This window comes from Leguminivora glycinivorella, chromosome 18 (assembly GCF_023078275.1).
Source record: "Leguminivora glycinivorella isolate SPB_JAAS2020 chromosome 18, LegGlyc_1.1, whole genome shotgun sequence".
Lineage (NCBI taxonomy): Eukaryota > Metazoa > Arthropoda > Insecta > Lepidoptera > Tortricidae > Leguminivora > Leguminivora glycinivorella.
In genome coordinates, this window is record NC_062988.1 from 17,709,609 (window position 1) to 17,730,769 (window position 21,161).

General features: G+C 37.2%; 1 protein-coding gene across 2 annotated transcripts in view; it reads right to left on the bottom strand.

Moving 5' to 3' along the window:
* Positions 1 to 21,161, bottom strand: part of LOC125235825 (protein Fe65 homolog) — a 123,390-nt gene that overhangs the window by 70,596 nt on the left and 31,633 nt on the right. The window lies entirely within an intron of this gene.

A 21,161-nucleotide genomic window follows, 5' to 3' on the forward strand; every position in this document is an offset into this window, starting at 1 on the left:
TGTTGTCAAATAGACCAAGTTTTATAATTTTCAATGATTTTTTTTATTATTATCACATTTATGACGCTTACTTTTCACTTACACTTTTACAGTGTGGGTATCAGCTGTGCTTGGTCCTACTCTACTATGGATTGTATTTGTTTTTACCTAATATTACAATAATTTTGATCGTTTTAAAAACAACTTAAGAGGATACAATTTTAGTTAAATATGCAAGTGTTATTAACTAGATTTATCAAAAAAAATTGTCCATTAAGAACAACTCAGTCAAAAGATATTTCAAAAAAATCTTTATAATCGAGGTTCCGCTCTCGACTCTTTCCTCCTTCAAAACTTAATCAATCAGAACGAAATTTGAGAATATGAATAATAACAATGAAATAATCTACGTCGGACCGTTTAGCTTTTTTGGTTGATTGTTACCAATCTTGAGTATCACACCTTTTTTTGCGCCACAATGAAAAAGGCCGTTTTTGGAAATTTTTGATTGGCTCTAGAGTCTTTAAAAAGCAGAATATCAAAAAAATCAAAACGGTCCGACACAGATAAAAATAATAACAATCTGTGTTGAAAAAATCATTGCTCTATCTTCAAAAATAGTCGAGAGCGTTTGTATGGAGAATTGACCCCTACCGTATCGTCTTAAGTAAATATAAAGAAAATAATACAAAAATGTAAAAATTGCCCAAAAAAAACAAGCTTGTTCGCCATCGACCATACATTTGTTTGTCATGAATATGTTATAAGCGTATTTCTCATTTTACTACACATTTTCGAGTAGGTAAAGAAACAAAATGATACCCTCGAGAAATGATTGCTGTGAATAATATAGGACTAATTTTCTTTGATATTTGATTATGATTATATTACTTGCTAATTTGTTATAGAAACATATATGACTGAACATAATGATTTGATGACATGTAATGATGTAAATATTGTCAACCTAAGTGGCAAATATTGTTAAAAACATTTCCAAATAAAAAAAAAATATGAATAATTAAGCAGGTTGATTTAAATTGTAAATATTAAACGATAATTTACAAAATAAAGATTGAAGCAAGATATTCTTATATGCATTTAAAATTCTTATTTTTTTTTACATACATAGCAGTGGCGGAGCGTCGATACAACTCGATTCCCAACGGGTTCCCTAAAATTCTCTAGTATCTGTATAAAGTCCATTCAAAACAGATGCCAAAACCCCTCCGGCTTTACCAATGAAAATTTTCACGCCCCGCCACTGATACATAGATAACGTAGGAAACCATAAGTAAATGATAGCTTTGTTTTTTTTTACTTTATTCTAAATGTACACCTCGTGTGTGCATCGACCTTTACAATCAGCGATGACACAAACTTTTTAAATCGCGCTTTACTTTTTAAAAACCAAGGAATTTTATACATACAGCCGTGGCTAGCCAGTTTGAGTTCGTAAACTTTTAAGGTCGAGGCAAAGGTTCAGAGCCTTTTTAACATTCAGCCGAGTTTCACATTTAATCAGAGATTATAGATTTAGTTTGTGGTTAATTAATTATATGTGGTTTGTGATTTAATTGAATCTGAATTTGAACGATTTACTTTTTAATTTGAATTGATTAGGTGAATGAATTAATTTGAAATATTAAGTGACATCTCTTTTAACAGCTACATACGTTCGATCGTGTTTTAATTTATTCAATTAAATTCAACATTTTTTTTTAAATTAGTAATAAAATTTTCCCGGCTTCGCCACCAGTGGGCTTGAAATGGTATCTATTTCAGTTTAGAATAGAATTTTTAAAATTCATAAAATCCTCATAGCACAACAAAATCTTAAAACTATGTTAGTGCTAAAAATAAATTAATACCTATTTAACTACAATATAATGTAACTTTAATATTTTAATTATATTATTTATATAATTTTCATCATCCTCCCAAATCGTTCTCCCGAGGGTTTTATGTAATTTCTAGTACTGTACTTAACTTTTTAGGGTTCCGTAGTCAACTAGGAACCCTTATAGTTTCGCCATGTCTGTCTGTCCGTCCGTCCGTCCGTCCGTCCGTCCGTCCGCGGTTAATCTCAGTAACCGTAAGCACTAGAAAGCTGAAATTTGGTACCAATATGTATATCAATCACGCCAACAAAGTGCAAAAATAAAAAATGGAAAAAAATGTTTTATTAGGGTACACCCCCTACATGTAAAGTGGGGGCTGATATTTTTTTTCATTCCAACCCCAACGTGTGATATATTGTTGGATAGGTATTTAAAAATTAATAAGGGTTTACTAAGATCGTTTTTTGATAATATTCGTATTTTCGGAAATAATCGCTCCTAAAGGAAAAAAAAGTGCGTCCCCCCCCCTCTAACTTTTGAACCATATGTTTAAAAAATATGAAAAAAATCACAAAAGTAGAACTTTATAAAGACTTTCTAGGAAAATTGTTTTGAACTTGATAGGTTCAGTAGTTTTTGAGAAAAATACGAAAAACTACGGAACCCTACACTGAGCGTGGCCCGACACGCTCTTGGCCGGTTTTTTTTTACATCTATTTACTTATTTTTTTCATTGCGAGTGCGATGAAAAACATTGTGTGTTAACTCGGGGAGTATGAATATTACAAACTCGAGTCTTTAAATCGCTCCGGCAAGCCGTCGCGATTTAACTTAATCTCGTTAGTAATATTCAACTTCCTCCCCTTGTTGCACAATGTACTATTATTGCCACTCGTTTTAAATTTCGTCTTTTCCGCACTTGTAACGTAATCTACTATTTTCTAAGTGAAATACACAAAACAAATTAGAATAGCGACGTATTGAGACAAACATCCCTATAATTTACTCGTCAATGGTGAAAGTATGCGAACTTTTCATACCTACAATACTTAATATTGTAAATGGGAAAGTGTGTGTCTGTTTGTCCGTCTTTCACGGCAAAACGGAGCGATAAATCAACGTGATTTTTTAGGTGGAGATAGTTGAAGGGATGGAGAGTGACATAGTAGGCTACTTTTTGTCTCTTTCTAACGCGAGCGAAGCCGCGGGCAAAAGCTAGTTTAAATATATTGAATGTGAATAGCTACGTACGTACTGACGAAATGTTCACAACAACTATGCAGACAATAACCAGTGACATTCTGTAAAAGTCAATGTTTTCGTTGAAGCTGTTTTAGGCCTACGATACGACAACGACACGATTTGATTACAAAATACGCATGTAAGTATAACGGGTTAACACTGATTGACTTGCACGTTCGCGGATTAGCAAAGGAATGTTCTAGATTTGGATTACAAATTAAAATAACCCAAAGGTGGTTTTTTGAATTGAGTAAAAGGTAACGATTCGAATAAAAAAATGTTTTTTATGGAGTTCTTGTATATAAGTATTCATTTATTTATACCAGCGACCACGGAATCAACTCTAACGATTTCGCTGAATGTTATTTGGGAGTTTTCGGGGCTGAAAAATCGGTCTACATTAGTTTTCATGCGTTTTCCTTTCGAATTATTACCTAAACGAAATTAAAAACGCAATAGAATAAAATAGAACTCTTCGCTCGGCTTGCCCAAGTACGGCGATATATTTTAATATAAAATCGTTGTTCGCGACATTTCGTTTAACGGAGTAACGGCAGATGACGACGATTATAAAGTCAAACTTGCCAGAGTATGCCAAAGGGTGTAGCCGGCTAGTCAGCGGATAAAGGCAAAGCTCAATATTTAAAATCGAATAGACGTTAATTCTCATGAGTCATCCAATTTAGTTTTCATTCCTTGCGTTATCCCGGCATTCGCCAAGACTGGACCGTGCCTGGGTCCGTTACAATAACGAATCCCAAGATTTGCCGTAGGGACTAGTTTTACGAAAGCGATATCATCAACCTTCCAACCCGAAGGGTAACTAGGGCTGATTGGGATTAGTCCGGTTTCTTCACGACTTTTTATTTTTAAATTACGCGTTAAATAGGTACCTACCTACCATAGGTTGAGGGCCCAATTGGCTATCAGTTTGCGGGATGGCAATGGCAACAGCAAATGACGGTCCATATCACGGACAATATAAAGTTTTATAAAAAAATATACTACCTTTGAACCAGCAATTCTCTGTATATTTATTTACATACTATACCGGCCATTTCGGAAACAGCTCTAAATATGGGCATTTTCAGAATTTGGGACCCCCCAATTAGCGTAAGTTGTTAACAAAAATTAACTCGCTGTCAGTTTTGTGACAATTAAGCATTAAATCTGTCTAAAAATTTACTTTTTTCGCGTTCTGAATGTAGATTATAGCTTAAAGTTTATGTTTTTAACACAAAAACAATATTTGCCTTTACTTGGACTATGAAATGTAATATTTTAGTAGATGAGATACAATTGAATAAATTGATATGATGAAGACTGAAAAAAAAAATATTTGTATAGAAATTTCATGCTTAATTTTATTGTCGTCACAAAACTGACAGTGAGTGGAGGTTTTCAGGGGTGGAATTTTGACGACCGGTCTGGCGCAGTCGGTAGTGACCCTGCCTGCTACGCCACGGTCCCGGGTTCGAATCCCGGTAAGGGCATTTATTTGTGTGATGAGCACAGATATGTGTTCTATGTATATAAGTATTTATATATTATATATATCGTTGTCTGAGTACCCACAGCACAAGCCTTCTTGAGCTTACCGTGGGCCTCAGTCAATCTGTGTAAAAATGTCCTTATAATATAATATTATAATAATATTCTAGCATAGTTCTTAGTTAGTCTTAGGTCCCGGCAAACGCGAATTTTCGAGATCAAAAAGTAAGATCAAGGTAGAGTCTGTTTGGAATTGAAGAGTCGTGAAATGTATGGGGTCCAAGATCCAATGCATTCCACGACTCTTCTCTTTCCAAACAGACTCTATATCATCTAAAAGTACGATAACTCTGAGCGAAACTCTGTCGCCCAGGTAGGTACCTACTTATATTATACAGAGTGTAACAAAAATGGTGGTGATCCGTTTAAGGGCGTACTCAGTATCGTATTCTTATCAGGAAAAAGTAGAAGAAAATTTTTTTTTCGCTAAAAAAATTTTCACTTTTGTATGAGTCGGGCCGCGCGAATCGGTCGAATCTCCATACAAAGATAAAAAATTTTTTTGCGAAAAAACATTTTTATCCTACTTTTTCCTGATGAGAATACGATACTGAATACGCCCTTAAACGGATCACCACCATTTTTGTTACACCCTGTAGGTTACCTAAAGAAAGTGTTTTGAGCTCAATCAGTATTAATCAGTGTAATGTTCATAAATGTGGTATTTAACGGGGCGAAGTGCAGTGCAATTAAAATGCACTGACACTGACGCAATGTATTGAGTAAGCGAGACGCTCTACTGGACAATGAGTGCCAGTGTAAAGGCTCCTCCACACGGATGTAGATTAGTGTTACAACACTAACAAGTTAGACCAACTAAAAGCCAGACTACAACCTAAAAGTGACACACATTTTCATGCCACTGGTAACTAGTGACCGAAGAGGTGACGACTTCCTCGCACAACGTATCAGCAAACATTGCGATACAGCGAGGAACTGTCGCCAGTATCCTTGGTACAATGCCTCAAGGGCCTATTTTAGATATTAGCTAGCTTTTATGTCTTAGTTTCTTATATAATTATGTAAATAAATATAACGACATCATACCACAACCTTAACTTTTATGAATTTTTGACGTTTAATGTTGTACTTTCAAGCTCTGTGCTATCAAAATCGCTGCACATTTACGCAGTCCTAAACCTTTGCCCTAAATCAGCCATTCTCAAAGTGTGCTCCGCGGAGACCTAGGGCTCCGCAAAACCTCTCTGGGGGCTCCGTGTGAATTTTGGCTGACTGATATGCAATTTCAACTCTCTTCTATAACACCTTGCTATAAACTATTGTTTTTTATTTATTTAATTTAAGGGTTCCATCAGATATTTTGCTTTCCAAAAGGGTTCCATGAGAAAATAAGTTTGAGAACCGCTGCCCTAAATAATACTATTTTTCTGAACTTTACACATTACGAGTAGGTACTACGGTCAGATTTGATGTTTATTGTCAGAAGTCGTTGCTAAAGTATAAACAAATTTCGAATAAATACTTAGAATGTAGGTCTACCAAAGAACATCCATTAATAACAATTTCCGCCGTGTGGACGCGCCTTAACGCCACGGTACACTGGCGAGCATTGTCCAACGCTTCCGCTCGCGTGTGCACGCCTTAACGGTTACAGCACATGATATATAGAGCAGGCTAGCACGTTAGAAGATAAAAAAAAAATTCTCCACACCAACTGGTAAAGTCTTATACAAATTCGACTTGAATCATCAATATTGAGTGATTTATTCCCTTTACTAAAATACTATTGTTTCAAACGGATAAACACGCAACAAGACGAGTTTGTTCAATTCACAAGGCAAATTTCACTCAGTATAGGTACCCTTAATTTCACTTTCATCAATCAATCAATTAATCAGTTATTTTTAAAAGTCACTGAACAAATGTTGATCAGTATAAGGAGAATAGCCTACAGATCAATTCTTCGCCTTTGTTACAGGCCCCACTCTGTATATAGAATCATATTACCTAGCCTCTAAATAATGTGCATTGTAGGTAGTTAGGTACCTAGATAATTTGCTATTCAAAAACAGGGGGGCGATTTTTGAATCTCGCATACGGGATTTTGTCACTAAAATACCGGTTAAAAACGATGACTTGCTTATTATTTTCAGTGCCAATTTTCGGAATTCGAAGGCGTGAGACTCAAAAATCGGCCCCCAGATAGCAAAATTGCATTTAATATCCACAAGAGTGCAAAGTAATTTCATACAAATTTTAACTTGATGTCTTAAGCTCTAACTGCTAGATTTTACCTATAAATGAATATTTTGAATTATAAATATTGAATAAATTGATAGATTTAATTTATAGTTTGATGTTTTTTAGTCAGTATTTTGTTCGTGTTGGTGTGGTGAAAAATTTGAATGTTAAAATGTTGAATTTGCATTATGTTGAGTTCTTTTTATGTCCAAATTGCATAAAGTTGAATTTGCAGCTTGTTGAATCCTAAAATGTTGAATTTGCAGAAAGTTGATTTTGCGGTATGGTGAACCCTAAAATGTTGAATTTCCATAAGATTGAATTTGCAGTAGGTACCTACAGGATGTAGCAAAGGTCCCGAGTGATACTTTAACAGCTGATAGGGTTACTAATGTGGTAATCTTAAGTGTGATACAAGTGAAAACATTTCGTAGTTCGAAAAAAATGAGTTTCGATTTTTTCCGCTTAAATAGCAATCAGGGTATTGGTCTTGTCGGCTGTTGAAGTAGGATGCATTGGGGTAATTTCGAACGTCGTCTAATTTTGAACGTCACATAAAAATCACCATTATTTCCATCATATCAAGATTCCCCTTTCGAAATTACCCGAGCATTTCTGTATGTCGAAATTATCTCAAAGCACCCTATTGACTTTTGTTACATGCTATATAGTTTCAGGGCATATTTTAAGTTCCAAGACTCCACTGATGAGCCTTTTCGAAGCATAATGCCTTAAAATTTTGTTCTCCGTTACAGCAATGGGTTAAATACAGTCTGAAGACTGAAATTCATGACCATCAAAGGTACATTTTTTTCTCCTATTAGGACCAAAAACCTAGCGATTCTTCAACCTTGTGTTTCACTCGCCGGCAAAGTTTGTTTAACCTTCGTGCCTTGAAACCCTCGCAACGCTCAAGATTCCACTTTTTGAATATTGGAATATTTCGCTTGCTCGGGTATCAATTTTCTCACGTGCGGTTAAACAACAACTTTGCCCCCTTGTAAAACAAATAACTATTAATAGGTAAATGGAGAGCCTGAAAGCCGAGAGAATGAAATTTTGTTTTCCAAAAGGTCCTTCTGTCGCCTGAAAAAAATCATGAAACTCATGAACATCCGATACCTAGTGCATTTTACATTTTTAAACTTTGTTGTTGTTGTTGATTGTAGGGTATTCTAGGGTACCCATATACTAGGGTACCCCATAGGTGCATAGGGCCTCCACAAGATCCTTCCACACCTTTCTATCTTGAGCCACCACGCGTGCCAGGCCCCGTAATAGCCGAATGGCATATATTTCTGCGAAGCGAAAAGAAAACGAAACGTCGCGAAAGGTAGTCTGGCTCTGTCGCGCCAATACGCAAGAGCGATAAAGATAGATATATACGAGCGTTGTTTCGTAAGCGTTTGTGCCATTCGGCTACGAAACGAACCCAGCTAGGCCTCGTAGCCGAATGGCATGTCTACGATGCGAAACGCCACCGAAACGCCGCAGAAATATAGTCTGGCTCTATCGCGCCAATACGCAAGAGCGATAGAGATAGATAGCTACGAAAGAGATATTATCGTGAGCGTTTGTCCATTACGCACACTGTAATGTCAAGTCTTTGACTGATGAGAAATCAATACGTTCGCGTTAATTTGGTTCGTTATTTATTCAGGACGTAATAAGACCGAACCATTAAATATTATTGACAAGCTATGTTTCGTCTGATGAGTTGAAGCAGTCAATTTTGATAAAAGCTGAAGATTACATACATACATACATATAGAGTCTGGCTAATGAAAGTTGAACCCAGTATTTTTTTAAAACAGCAACTCTGGATGTCATCATCGATTGGCATCTGTCAGTGTGACTGTCACTTTAACGAATTTCGGTAAAAGTTAACAGCGAAATCTATAAATAATAATGAATAACACCATAAAAATTAGTAAAGTAAGTGCTGTAAATTAATTAGAATTAATAAAAAAGAAACCATGTTATCAATGTGTTGCCAGCTCCAATTTTTTCACGTTTTTTCGAGCTCAACTTTCATTAGCCAGACTCTAGTAAGTAAGTAGGTAAGTAAGTAATTTATTTGCATAAAATAGTGTACAGTAAGATGGTCAAAAGGTACAATTTCGTTCGACTATTTTGCCTATAAAAGGCGTGCAAATATGATTTAACTAATCTAGGAACATACCATATAGTATCAATTAATCTATATAGCTTTACAATTAACATGCATATCATACATTTAACTACGTTACTAATTATAATATTTAAATTAGAATAGTAAGAAAAATACAAACATTTCAAATTTAATAATAATCACGCCTGTGTCCCATAAAGGGATAGGCAGAGCACACGAACTACTAAGTTTCGGTGCCACTCTTGGCAAAAAGGGGTTAAAAGAAATCCAAATTGTGACAAGATTACATTTACATTAATAAATAAATAAATATCGAGGACACTACCAAAGCCCCAAACTAAGCAAAGCTTGCACTATGAGTGCTAGACGACAACATATAGAAAACATCCGTGACTCAGGAACCAACATCATTGTTCATCACACAAATAAATGCCCTTACCAGGATTCGAACCCAGGATCAATGGATGAGGAGACAGGGTCACAAGTGTCACAACCCAGGGTACGTAGCCGAATGGCACAAACGCTTACGAAACGAAACGCTCGTAGATATCTATCTCTATCGCTCTTGAGTATTGGCGCGACAGAGCCAGACTACCTTTCGCGGCGTTTCGTTTTCGTTTCGTGTCGCAGAAATGCCATTCGGCTACGGCACTGGCCAGACTGGTCGCCAAATTCATGTATATACATAAATATTTAGTTTATAATGTATTTTAATAAAATCGTGAGTTAGTAAATGTTCATTTCGGATCAATTACCTACCTGACTATTTATTACATATTTTTGTATACATAAGTAGGACTAATTCCAATAAGGCCTAGTTACCCTTCGGGTGGAAGGTCAGATAGCAGTCGCTTTCGTAAAAACTAGTGCCTACGCCAAATCTTGGGATTAGTTGTCAAAGCAGACCCCACGTTCCCATGAGCCGTGACAAATGCCGGGATAACGCAAGGAGGATGAAGTAGGGTACGGTGCATTGGGGTAATTTCGAAGTACAGAAATGCTCGGGTAATTTCGAGAGGGTAATCTTGAAATGATGGAAATAATGGTGATTTTTATGTGAGCTTCGATATTACTCCAATGCACCCTACTAAAAAGTGGTGAAATATAAAACACTCACTGTTCACGACGACCTTGTTCTTCAGAATATATCCCCAAATGCCAGTAAAAACTATGAAACGACACATCTCAAGGTCAATCTTAATTAAAACCATGAAAAAGACGACATACACCCTTAAGGTCGACTCCTCGACCCTGTAATGAATTTTCACTGCAGTTTATTATCAACTTTGTACACTAAAGTTTAGAAAAAAGACTCCAAAACAAAGGTCACAGAGTTGTTTTGAGTTTGTATTTACAACGGCGCTTTAGCTGTTTTACAAACAAAGTTGCAACAGCCGGTCTAGCCAAAATGACAACCGTTGACGCTACATGACGATCCAAATGCAGTCTGGCTCTGTCACGCCGCCACAGAAGAGCGATAGGAATCGCTAACTAACACGATACAGTAGGCAGCACATGATTGCCGCGCGGAGCCATAGGAATCGCTAACTAACACGATACAGATCAAGCAAACGTTCTACATAAATTAAATAAAAGAAATAAATAATGGATCCGATATCGGATGTCGGAAGGATTTCAATAGAAAAAATCCAAGATGGCGCCTGTAGTATATGGAATATCGGTCCGACATCCGATATCGGATCGGATAATGTGAAAACGCCAGACTTATCTACTTAGCGTGTTATTTATTTATTTATCGTATGGCATTTTTACGGCTTACTGGATTTCAATTACATAAATATTTCCGTAAATATTAAATATTAAACTAGAGATTGATGTATGTGCTCTTCAAATACTCAATTGCCGTTTCGCTGAGGTTCATGAGATTTTCAATTCGTCCTTCGAATTTGGTGACACATTTCTCCGACGTTCAACCGTCTGCTTTCTAAACACTGAAGTCACACCATCCCCATTTATTCCAGTGGTAAACAGTTTTCAACACCTGTTCTTATTCGTTTAATTGGCTCCAAACTCGGCGCACGTCAGAACACACGTGGATGCATTTTGACAAATCTGAAAAGTGGTTCACCCTCAAGATGTTGTGAATTCCACTCGGTCTTTAAATGAACTCAGTAAAATCCACTAAGTTGTCCGTCTTTATTCGCAGCTTGCAGCTTCCGGGCGTCAATTTTTATGTTGAAGTCAACAAAAACATAAAAAATGCCTAGTTATGTGATAATTGCAACAACACAAACATTGTGCACACTCAAGAGCCTGAGACGTTTTTAAAATCACAGGCATGTAATAAATTCAGTACAAAATTTGACACGCTCGGCCCCTATACAAATAGATGAACTTGTTTCTTCTATCTAAATCTAGTTCTGTGTACGATACACTTACGAAACACAAGCAATTGTGACGTTGGTTAGTACACTGATATCCAGTCAAGAAATCGCATATACCTATGCAAGGAAAATGCAAGTGAGTTCTACCTTATTGGAAATAATATAGAGCTATCTTTGGCTTATTTATGTTAAGTTACTTAAGATGTTTAGTTTTTGGCGTTGAAAGTTGGAAAACCCAGGAAGTGAGTCATGCTGAAACTGAATTTCAGGCTACGTGATTCAGTTACATGAAAACTGAATTGTAAACAATAATGCTGGTAATTAAATAAACTCATTAGGTTGTGATTATTAATTTCATCATACGTATGATTGGATAGTTATCAGTAAACAATATTTTTAAATAGGTAATATGTATAGGTACCTACCTATACCTACGCCGATTCAATCATGCACCATAGACTTCATTTTCTTTGGACGTTGTCTAATAATAAAATTGTATGGGTATTAAATATTACTTGTTATGTGGGAAATTGAATCTAGAGGGATTTAGTCAAGTCTGTATGAATATATGAATAACATTTGATGATTCAACTATTGGAAGTTAGTACGGAACCCTCGGTGGGCGAGTCCGACTCGCACTTGGTCGGTTTTTTTTTCTAATTCTGCTTTACTTATAGATATTGTAATAGTTATACGGTTGGAAAATACGCAAACTACTTTTTTTTTTTAATTTGATGAATTTATTTTGGTTTGATATTGTACAAGTGACCCTTTATGAATTAAAAGATTGTAAATAAACAAGTACGTTTAATTAAACTTTGGACTGCAGAACTTAACTTTTTCCTTAAACTTGGGTGGTGTCACGGTATATTAGATCTAATCGTAGAAATTCTTCAAGTAAAGTTGGCCGAAATCGTGATCTTACGCAACCATATCTGATTCGCTGCACTGCAGTGGAGTCGTGACCTATCCCAGGGTTTGTTTATTTTTGTTTGTGAGAGTACCTACTTACTATAGCTATGAAGCACAAAAACACTCTTGGCCATCTTAGAAATTATACGATTCACGAATGTGTCAGTTACAATACACTTTGATACAATGGAGTATAATGAAGTAACCAACTTGTGTTTTTCCAAACTATACTGACTGAGATTGCTATTTTTACAGCTTTATACTCATACAAATATTATGATATGAGTAGTAATTACCCAGTTTCGAAGGATTTTAGATTAAAAAATAGATGTTACTTATTAGGTAATAATGAAAACCTTTTTTCAAGAGGCCGATCTCGAAAGATCCAATAAAAATATGTATTTAACCGTAATAAATTAAATTAATAAATAAACTGTTCCATAACAAAATTATTGCAATTTACGAAACTTGTTGAAATATATTATATGTTTGTTTAAAAGGTTTACCCTAATTTGTAACTATGCTGCAGTATGCACCTCTCGGATTGTGGTAATGTCTCTAGTTCCTTTCTCTTTAATAGAAAAAAAAAAAATAGAACAATCAAGCACACGACAGGTAGATAAACGTATCGGGCCGATCAAGGTTAGCGTATCTCTCGGACGAAGGGCAGATGGTATCGTGCCGGTGAAGAAATTTAATAAGGCCCAGGGCGCTGTTGCGGAATGCGTGATGTAACTATTAACTATTGAGATTAGAGATATGAATGTGTGTCTTACGTTTTTTTTTTATACTACGTCGGCGTCAAACAAGCATACGGTCCGCCTGATGGAAAGCGGTCACCGTCACATATGGACGCCTGCAACTCAAGGAGAGTCACGTGCGCGTTGCCAACCCATTAGAAACTTGTACACTCCTTTTTTACAAGATCTAAGGAGGTTTTGGGTTGGACGACTCAAAGGACAATAGACTGAAAAAATTAGTTGCGTAGGTCCTTCCGTCACCAGCACACCGCACCCTCGTTGAGCTTTGGCAGCCTTACTCACCGGCAGGAACACAACACTATGAGTATGTTCACCTAGAAAGCTGTAGACACACACACACAAGTTGTTTACAATGTTTGTTTGATTATTTCGTAGGTTTACTTTGATTTAGCTAAAACGTCTCATACTAGTTTTTGTAAATAATTTATTTGTTCAGAGACCATATTGTTAAAGCCACAACGCAGGCTTCGTCAGCTGAATACAACCTCTGCTATTAGCTACAAGCTTCGTTAAAAAGTAAAACAATGACAGTATCTCCCTATAATGTACCTATCTAATGTTATTATTAAGTGAATAATTGATGATTATTGTAGTTACTATTCTCCTTTATTGATTTCCTTATTATTATTTATGTTGGTCTTGTTTACTATGTACCTATGTTAAATTAAGTAAGCAGAAAATGTTAAAATGACGTGTAACTCCTGTTATCAATAAATGATTGATTGATTGAATGGAAAATCCGCAACATGCATCGTCAAAATCGGTATAATACATATATTATGCCATCGAAGACTTGATGGAGACAGAAGGTGATCTTGGTAACTCGGGGTTCTAATTAAACCCATAAACCCACATTAGAGTATTGATAAACACTCGCTAGCTATGGATAAGGCCTCGGTGAGTCAGTTGGTCCGCTGGGGTATCCTGAAGCCGCGAGTTCAAGTCTCACTCTTTGTAAATACAAATAAGAGTAAATATTCTAATTGTGTTTATTTCTAAGAAATGTGTGACTCACGTAGTCCGTCGATTGTACTCAAAAAATAATAAGAGAAAATATACCAGAAAGTGAGTAAGCAGTTTTGTATAGGCGCCGCGATGTTTGCTGACAGGGCTGTCAAAAATACTTAGGGCCTAATTATGAAAGTCTAACATTTTGACACTAATCCCAATTAAGTTTTAAGGAAGTTATCATACCTATAGGAAGAGGGTAGATCATATCCGGAAGAAGAGAGTATAAAAGTGACGTAAAATTCAAGAATATTGTAATAATAATGAGAGCAAAGGTACCAGGCGCCCATAAGTCTGTATGTAGCTCCGCGATGTCGATGGCGTAAAAAAAATTGGGAACCAAATTATGAATCTCAAATTTTATACAGAAATTCCTATGAGATAAAAGAAGAATAATGGGTATCATACCTAGAGGGAGAGGGTAAAGGTGTCATATAAGTTCATAACTACATATACAGTGTGGAAAAATCGAATGCCACATCAATGGCAACTACCTTAAATATTGAAAATAGCACATTTTGTGTAAGGGAGACTTTCTTTGTTTTTAAAAACAATAAATTCTGCATTTAAGGATTTATGAAAAATCGTTGCCTCAGTCGGGACTCGAACCGGTCAAATGTGACAAAAAATAACGTGCCGTATTTTATGATGCAGATTGAAAGAGTTACTGATAAGGTTCATTTTTCTCTAAATAACAAATACAATCAGAATAACGGAAGGCCATGCAAATTTGGCACATTATTTGGCACGTTATTTTTTGTCACATTTGACCGGTTCGAGTCCCGACTGAGGCAAGCGATTTTTCATAAATCCTTAAATGCAGAATTTATTGTTTTTAAAAACAAAGGATAGTCTCCCTTACACAAAATGTGCTATTTACAATATTTAAGGTAGTTGCCATCCATGTGGCATTCGATTTTCCACCCTGTATAGTAGAAGAGATTATAAAAGTGATGTCAAATTGAGGAATTTTCGAATAATAATGAGAGCAAAGGTACCAGGCGCCCGTAAGTGAGTAGGTTCTATATGTGGCGCCGCGATGTCTGGTGATAGGGCGCTCGCGTGACCTAGCTGGCTTTGGGCAGGGTTGGTGGGCGATTCTCGAAACAACTATTTACTGGTAAAAACAACTGTGTAAAGCAGGTAGAATTCCGTTATGAAACCATAATGTACAGTCAGCGGCAGAGAAAAGTAGACACCCTTCTACTTTGTATTAGGCTTGTGTCGTTCACGAACTATGAACTGTTAGGAATAAAATCCCATCAATGACCGAAATGAACTGAATCTTTCCGTGCTCTGAGAATCGGTCTTTGCTCATTTAGTTCAGTATAGGATCGGCGAGCGCGAGCGGTTTCGATCGAGAACGAGTGTGTTACAGCGCCGACCGAGAGCGAGAGCTACTTAGCAGAGCAACAAAAAACGTCAAGTTTTCATATTGAACTTAGTTTACTTACAACCTTTCGGCCCGGAATGTTACTATCTGTAGACTATTCGTATAATTTTGACACTATTCGGAGTAATATTCGGTCCCATTCGTTCTGATCTTTCCGACCGCAGTGGTCGCTGGTCTGGCTGAACTAAATGAGCAAAAGACCTAAAAGAGCGAACTAGTTCGTGGGAGCGATTGAACGAGATCGGAGCGCTCCGATCAACGAACGAAACGGCACAAGCCTACTTTGTATCTACTTTTGTCTGCAGCTGACTGTACATACAGAAATAATAGAAATCGCGATGATCTAGGGAATGTCATATCGCAACCTCAAAAGCATTTTTTCCGATGTTCATTCAACACGTTTTTAAGAACCACTTTTTAGGGTTCCGTAGTCAACTAGGAACCCTTATAGTTTCGCCATGTCTGTCTGTCCGTCCGTCCGTCCGTCCGTCCGTCCGTCCGTCCGTCCGTCCGTCCGTCCGTCCGTCCGCGGATAATCTCAGTAACCGTAAGCACTAGAAAGCTGAAATTTGGTACCAATATGTATATCAATCACGCCAACAAAGTGCAAAAATAAAAAATGGAAAAAAATGTTTTATTAGGGTACCCCCCCCCTACATGTAAAGAGGGGGCAGATATTTTTTTTCATTCCAACCCCAACGTGTGATATATTGTTGGATAGGTATTTAAAAATGAAGAAGGGTTTACTAATATAGTTTTTTGATAATATTAATGTTTTCGGAAATAATCGCTCCTAAAGGAAAAAAAAGTGCGTCCCCCCCCTCTAACTTTTGAACGATATGTTTAAAAAATATGAAAAAAATCACAAAAGTAGAACTTTATAAAACATTTCTAGGAAAATTGTTTTGAACTTGATAGGTTCAGTAGTTTTTGAGAAAAATACGGAAAACTACGGAACCCTACACTGAGCGTGGCCCGACACGCTCTTGGCCGGTTTTTAAAACTTAGGTAAAAGGTATCCCACAGAAAATAGTTAAGATTTTTTAGGTACCTAACCTGTCTGAAAATTAAAAAAAAATGAGAAGTTATACCTACAAATTAAACGACGGGTAAAAAATGATTCAAGGTTATAATGAGGTATCATTTTGAATTTATTACAACAGATTTTTTTGTAATAAGCTTGTATTCAAACCGAATAAACATTAAAACATATTGAGTAAAGCTGAAATATACTTTTGACACATTTTTGCTACCATTGTTATAATATAAAATAAACGCATCTTCGTTTAAGTAGGTATTTTGATAAAAACTTAAGCATAACGGGTGTTGAGAATAACCCTATCGATTTTAGTGGTTACGCGTACGGTAGAATGATTTGGGGTTAATATGTTTTTGGGGTTAGCGTCAATTAACTTAATTTGGATAATGGGGTTGGTTCTAAAATAAGACAGTTGACTTAGTAGAGCGACATCTCTTTCTCTCAATTCAGCTCTTTTTTCCAATAAATTATGTCATAAGAATTTTTCCTATAGCCTACTAATAGTGAGATTTGCTCAAAAAATTACATACCGAATTACCGACCTAGATGTTGTCAAGTAAATTCGTAAACGTGAAATACATTCGTTTTAGGAATACCTTAAACCCTCGAATCCTAGTAAGAATCGCTATTTATTAAGGTTGCCTTGAATAAAGTAAAACTAAATAAAATAAAAAAAGTCATTTGTTTTTTTCATAAATTTAAAATTTTATATTTTATAAATGGGCTTACTTTTGGCCATCATCTCCTCCTAGCCGTTTTCGGCTACGGCGACTGCATTTTATAGATGAGAGCGTCGCTGGTGTGCCCTCAGGTGACTGACGAAGCCAATTTTTGCTACGAATGTGCGACCACACTCGCGGCAGGTCAGCACCCCTCCGACATAATTGTAGGTAATAGCCACAGGTGGTCTGGCTTTTAGCTCGTCGCGCTTAGCGTCGAGTTCTGTGTGCCTTCTAGCTTCAAACTGACGCACCTGTGTCTGCACGGTATGCCTCCACCGTGGGCGATCACTGGCCAGACTCTCCCAAGTCGTTGGCTCTATATGAACTCTCTTCATATGTCGCTTCAACACATCTTTGAACCGCAAAAATTGGCCGCCTTGTTTCCGCTTACCATTTTGCAGTTCGCTGTAGAAGATGCGTTTGGCGACTCGGTCTTGGGACATGCGTGAGACGTGACCGCACCATCGTAGCTGTCGTCTCATAAGGTAGGCCTCTATTCCGGCGACATCGGCACGCCTAAGGATCTCCGTGTTCCTAACACGGTCGGACCAGTGGACACCCATAATGTCGCGGAGGCACCTAAGATGGAAGCTATCCAAAGACCGAATATGCTTACGATAGAGGCACCACGTCTCAGAGGCATAGAGAAGGTTTGGCAGGACAATAGCCATGTACACAGCAACTTTTGTTGAGAGTTTTATGTCGTGCGACCGAAACACCTTTGAACGAAGTTTGCCGAACGCTGCTGCAGCGGCACCTATTCGGCAATTTACTTCGTTGTCAAGGTGGCACTTAGCTGTAATCGTGCTACCCAGGTATTTGAACTGCTCTACTTGCTTAAGCGAGTCCTGGCCGAGTTTTATGTCTACTTGGGGATTGGCAAACGTGTCAAGAGCTAGGACTTCGGTCTTTTTCACATTTATTTTAAGGCCAAATCTTTGACAAGACTCATCAAGACTCGACATAAGGTCTTGTAGAGCACCTGGGGAGTCGGCCACAAAACACAAGTCGTCTGCATACATCATTTCCGTTATGACTGCGTGAGACACTTTAGTGCGCGCTTTAAGCCGGGCTAAGTTAAATATACCACCATCGGTGCGATAGCGAATACGGATGCCATCAGAAGAAATTTGTAGTGCCTCCCGAACTGCTACTGCGAAGTACAAAGCAAACAGAGTGGGCGCAAGCACACACCCCTGCTTCACGCCACAACTTACAGAGAAAAACTCTGATTGTTCGCCCTTGACACTTACGCAGCACTGCATGTTGTCATGCAACAGCCGGACCATCCTAACAAACTTTTCCGTGCATCCCAGTTTCGTTAAAGGCAAAGACGTGGCCTATACGATGGAGTGAGCTCGCCCAGAAGATGTCTGTTCACTTCGTTACTTTAAAAAAATACAAACACTTTATGAGTCGTGGTATAATCATAAACAATTTGTAATCATGACGAAGTTATCGTTCTTTGAACTTAACCAAATTTAACTCAGACAGATTTTAAGACGGATGCATTACAGCTGTTGCACGAAACACAATAAATTGTACTAATTTTCAAACGCAGACACACACCATGTTATTTAAAAGACAACTTTAATATCTAAACCATAGATTAAACATAAGAAGATCATACCATCCCCTACATTAAAATGCGACCGCCTAAGAACGCGTATACACTACACCACACATAGATGGCGCCACAAAAAATGCCTTGTTGTCATCGATTATTTGTAGATTGGCGTTAATTGTCACTTTCGAGCCCTAAATCTATGTCAAAGGTGACACTTAACGCCATCTACAAGTATAATCGAAAGCTACAAGACATTTTTTTTTGGCGCCATCTATGTATGGTGTACTTAGTGTACGCGCATTCTTAGGCGGTCGCATTTTAATGTATGGGATGTTATGATCTTCTTCTTGTATTTAATCTATGTCTAAACTTATGTCTCAATTCCAAATACCCAAAGAAATTGCTACTCGTCGTAAAAAGTACATAATTTTAGTGTCATTCTAAATTTTACTCTAAAAAAAAAATTAAGATTGTAAATTCAAGTACAAGACAAAAACTGGAACTTTAGGCACTAGTCCCACCAAAAGCGAGCACGAACGAAAGATATTCGATCTCGTGAAAAAAAAAAAAAGATCCAGCGATTTATGTCATCGCTCATCGCTACCATCGCGTCTTTTTTTAACCCCCGACGCAAAAACGACGAGGTGTTATAAGTTTGACGTGTCTGTCTGTGTGTATGTCTGTCTTTCTGTCTGTCTGTTTGTCTGTCTGTCTGTCTGTCTGTGTGTCTGTCTGTCTGTGGCATCGTAGCTCCCGAACGGATGAACTGATTTAGATTTAGTTTTTATTGTCTGAAAGCTGAGTTAGTCGGGAATGCTTAGCATGTTTCATGAAAATCGGTCCACTATGTCGCGGTCGGGGGTTTTTTCAAAATTTTAATTTTGTGGTTAGGTTATTATTTACACAGGAGCGATCTTTTGTTCGTCCATAGCTCATCGCTTAGGTACCCGCTTTTGGTGGGACCAGTGCAATGGCAATTTATATTTGCATTTCAGTAACGGGTGCGTTGACATGAGATCTTTTGATAAGTGACCCTTATAGACAGATCTCCAATACTAGACAAAGCAAAGGCTTTGTTTCTTGCACCGATAATTAGAACTTTATAAATACGAGTTTTGAATGATTCACGGTTATTTTCATTAGACTTATATTGACCGGGATATAGACCGTGACCGTTTTTCCGTGATCATGATGCATGCAACTGCGTCGAAATATCGGGAGCTCGACAAAAATCAAAAAGGTAATCACGGTCTATATCCCGGTCAATATAAGTCTAATAGAACTTTATAAACATGAAATAAATGTCATATACAAAGAAACAGTGACGAAGGCCTCCAAGTGTCCTCAGCTGGAATCGAACCAGCGTCCTCCGTTTCATCATCATCATAAATTTAAGAGATATTCTCTTGTCGGTGGAGTATTTTCCAGATGTTTCTATCCTGTGCCAGCTCTTTGACTTTTTGATACGACACGGCCCCTACTTTTTCTTTTATTTGGTCCACGTAGCTGCGTCTGGGATTTCCTCGACCTCTCTTACGTCCAATCCGTCCCTCCAGAATAGTAATAAAAAAGTGGTCGTGTCGGATCAAATGTGCGATCATTTTTCCTCGTCTATTTTCAATTACCGGACGGATAGCTAAACCGCTCGGCCATCGGGTCACGAAGGCAAGGGTCGAAAATTCCAAGTATATGACATTTCCAAAGGCTCGTGGCGCCCTCTAACCATCCCTGAGGTAGAACAGTATGGTTCGACCTCTAAATAATTTAATTTGTTCTTAGATAATTAGGACTTTCATACGGATATTCAACAATTGTTTTTGTAGCCTTTACTCGTAGCTCTTCAGAATAATTAAATAAAACATATCGAGTTTAATTATAACAAAGTTAATCTCAACAAAAATATTAAAGCCAGTTCTTTCGCGGTACATTTAAGAAATTGTTTAGATTGTGTAACTTTGCTCTTTGAGATTTAGAATGAGTTTTATTAAGAACCAAGAAGAAGAAGCAACAAAGTAAATTTAATTTTTAATTTAATTTAATGTCATGTTAAAATAAATATGTCGTAATCGGCGTAGATATACTTTTAAAGGATGAATTATATTTTTAATAAATTTAAAAGTGGAAAATGTCTGCCTTGGGTGAGACTTGAACTCACGGCCTCTGGATAGATACTCCAGCGCTCTGCCAACTGAGCCACCAAGACTTCAACCAAGCCAGCGAAATTTTCCACTACTAAGGTCAATGGGACCCGTAGTGAGTTCAAGTCTCACCCAAGGCAGACATTTTCCACTTTTAAATTTATTCTAAGCCTAACGGCATCGATTGCAGACATTTCTGCTAATCAGAAGTTAAAAAAAAATATATTTTAATTTTTTAATACGAGATCTAGGTTTAGGCAATCTATATCCTGGCAACTTGCGAATTTGTCAAGTTTAGAAGTTTGGGAAAGAGGGTTCGTTATGGTAATG